This window comes from Notolepis coatsorum (genome assembly GCF_963971535.1).
Source record: "Notolepis coatsorum genome assembly, contig: SCAFFOLD_319, whole genome shotgun sequence".
NCBI lineage: Eukaryota > Metazoa > Chordata > Actinopteri > Aulopiformes > Paralepididae > Notolepis > Notolepis coatsorum.
Window position 1 is genome coordinate 155,001 of NW_028170342.1, and position 3,414 is coordinate 158,414.

At 50.2% G+C, this 3,414-nt stretch overlaps 1 protein-coding gene across 1 annotated transcript in view; it reads right to left on the reverse strand.

The window, feature by feature from the left end:
• Positions 1 to 70, reverse strand: part of LOC311248553 (angiopoietin-1 receptor-like) — a gene marked incomplete at its 3' end in the record, with an annotated part of 139,539 nt that extends 139,469 nt beyond the window's left edge. Inside the window, exon 1 of the mRNA XM_084339417.1 lies at positions 1 to 70. This exon is cut by the window's left edge and continues 299 nt beyond it.
• Positions 71 to 3,414: the final 3,344 nt, after the last annotated feature.

Below are 3,414 nucleotides of genomic sequence, written 5' to 3' on the forward strand. Positions count from 1 at the left end.
CTCTCTCTCTCTCTCTCTCTCTCTCTCTCTCTCTCTCTCTCTCTCTTCGGCCGGCTGGTAGATGTCTCTCCCCCCACGTGGACCCGAGTCTAGTCTGTGAGATACTGTATGAATCCAAATAGTTTGTCCCAAAGCTGTGCATCCATAGAGTGGGCCTGGCTTACAGTAGCCAGAGAGAGAGAGGGAGAGGGAGAGGGAGAGGGAGAGGGAGAGGGAGAGAGAGAGAGGAGCAGCCCCCAAACGGTGTGTCAGAGAAAACCATTAACACACATCTCTACACACACACACAAACACATATACACACTCTCTCTCTCTCTCTCTCTCTCTCTCTCTCTCTCTCTCTCTCTCTCTCTCTCAGCCAGCGTAGTCTCACTATCCCTCCTTCGCTCTCTTTCTCCCCTCCCTTCCTTCCTTCCTTCCTTCCTCCCTTTCCCTGTTCTGCCTTCTTCACCTCCTCCACCTACTCCCTCTCCACATCTCTCATTCCATGTATTCCTCCCTTTCTTCCTTCCTTCCCTCTCTCTACCTCCCTCTCCCTGTCAATTCTCTCATTTGCCTCTCTCTGCCCCCCACCCCCCTCTCTCTACCCCTCTGCTCTCTCTCTCGCTCTCTGTCCAGGCTAGGGGAGTTTATGTTCCTTTTCCTGTTTCCTGTGCTTTCCTCAACTATAAGAGTAGAAGGACGAGAGAGAAAGAGGGCGAGAGAGAGAGAGAGAGAGAGAGAGAGAGAGAGAGAGAGAGAGAGAGAGAGAGAGAGAGAGAGAGAGAGAGAGAGAGAGAGAGAGAGAGGGAGAGGGAGAGGGTGGGACGTGCTTCAGTCAGAACAATAGGACGTTACTGGCCTACAGACCAACATCCCCTATAGTAGCCCTGTAGAACCATTAAGAACCCTCTCTAAAGGCCTACAGACCACCAACATCCCCTCTAGTAGCCCTGGAGAACCATTAAGAACCCTTGTTACGACCCTGGCTCATGGGTACGCAACCTATGTGTAATCAACACCAAAACCCTGTGCTCTAACTCAAAAATGCTACTAAACCAAGGAACTACTAATATAACTATAAACTAATGTACTGGTAACCCAACGGACAAGGACTGTAAGAACCTGACAGCTCTTTCACTAGGCACAGACCGTGCATGTGTGTTTCTGGGTCTGCCTTTGAAGCTCCCCAGCAGGTAACCAATCAGCACTAATTGGCTAATTGGCAGCCCTCACCTGCCTGCCCTGGTGAAACAGGAGTGACCAGGCCTCTAGTACATAACACCTCCCCCACCAAACTGGTTGCCCAAGAGGCAACCACTACACAACAACCCATAAACAAAACAAAAAACAACTGTGACCCCTTAGTTGTCAGGGCCTCTACCACCACAGCGATAACGGGTACCACAAACACCGGTACTACGATCGTGAGAGGGCGTCTGCTAGCACGTTGTCCCTCCCACGAATGTGGCGAATATCCAAGTTATACGCCTGGAGGAACAAACTCCATCGCATCAAACGATGATTCGAATTCACCATGCTGCGAAGAAAAACCAAAGGGTTATGGTCTGTATACACAACAAGGGGTAAACTGGAGGATCCCACGTAAACATCAAAATGGTTCAAGGCAAGAACCAAAGCGAGCGCCTCCTTCTCTATAGCAGAGTAGTGCAGTTGATGCCTGTCAAACTTTTTAGAAAAGTAGCACACTGGGTGCTCCACCTCTAATGCATCCTCTTGCAGGAGGACGGCTCCAGCACCGAGGTCACTAGCATCCCAACTTGAATGGCAGTTGAAAATCGGGAGCTGACAGAACGGGAGCGCTAATCAGAATACCCTTGATGCTCTCAAAAGACTGTTGACAAGTCTCAGTCCACACGAAAGGTACCTTAGGACTGAGCAGATTGGTCAAAGGGGCAACAACAGAAGCAAAGTTCCTACAGAAACTCCTATAGTATCCTGCCATACCTAGGAAGCGCTTTAACTCCCGCCTGGTGATGGGAGCAGGGAAGCCCACTATAGCCTCCACCTTAGCTGTAACGGGGCACACATGCCCACGTCCAACCACCTTACCCAGGTAGGTAACCGTGGCCTGTCCAAATTCACATTTCGCAAGGTTAACTGTCAAGTTAGCATCACCCAACCGCTTGAACACTTCGGCCAGATGCTCCACATGTTGTGACCAAGAGGAACTGTGGATAACCAGGTCATCCAGATATGCCTCACAGAACGCTACCCCGCCCAGGACCTTGTTCACTAGCCGCTGAAACGTCGCTGGGGCATTTCGCATGCCAAAGGCCATCACTGTATACTGGCAGAAACTCTCTGGTGTGACAAAAGCGGATATCTCACGTGCTCGCGGAGTAAGCGGAACCTGCCAGTATCCCTTTAGCAAATCCAATTTACTTACAAAGGCTGCTGAACCCACCCGATCGATACAGTCGTCCATCCGAGGCAGAGGGTACGAGTCCGGCTTGGTTACTGTATTAACTTTACGGAAATCAGTACAGAACCGATGAGTGCAGTCTGGCTTATCAACAAGCAGGCAGGGGGAGCTCCACGCACTAGAACTGGGCTCCGCAATGCCATGTCTCAGCATATAGTCTACTTCCTTACTCAAGATCCTTCGTTTTTCCGGATTCACCCTATAGGCATGTTGCTTAATTGGTCCTGCACTACCAACATCAATGTCATGCTCGAGTACATTAGTACGACTAGGGACATCAGAAAACAAACGTGTATGCTGTCTAAGTAGGCGCACCACATCCGTACGCTCAGGAAGTGGTAAGTACGACAGGTGTGAGTCCAAGTCACCTAGTATCTGGGTGTTTGGCAACCGGCCCTGAGAAATCTCCTTCGACACAGAACAGTCGGCTACAATAGGAGATGCAGAAACTGTTAGAACAGCCACAGGCTTGACCCCTGACTGGTCAATCTGAGCCCTATCATTGTACGCCTTCAACATATTGACGTGACATAATCTACTCTTGCGCCTGCGGTCGGGAGTTTTAATCAAGTAGTCGACCTCACCAACTTTGCGCTCAATGGAGTATGGCCCACTGTATTTAGCCTGTAATGCAGACCCAAGAATAGGCGAGAGAACCAACACCTTGTCTCCCGGTGAGAACACCCTATGTCGGGCCCGCCTATCATACCACACCTTCATTTTTCCTTGGGCTACCTTTAGGTTCTCTTTCGCTAGTTCACATGCTCTACTAAGCTTAAGCCTGAAGTCACACACATAGTCCAACAAATTAGTAGAGGAAGGAGTCTGGTCAGCCAACCACTTTTCCTTCAGCAGTTTCAAAAGACCCCTCACTGTGTGGCCGAACACCAGCTCAGCCGGGCTGAATCCAAGAGACTCCTGGGTTACCTCCCTAGCAGCAAACAGAAGCAAAGGGATTCCATCATCCCAGTCTTTGTCGAACTCCGTAC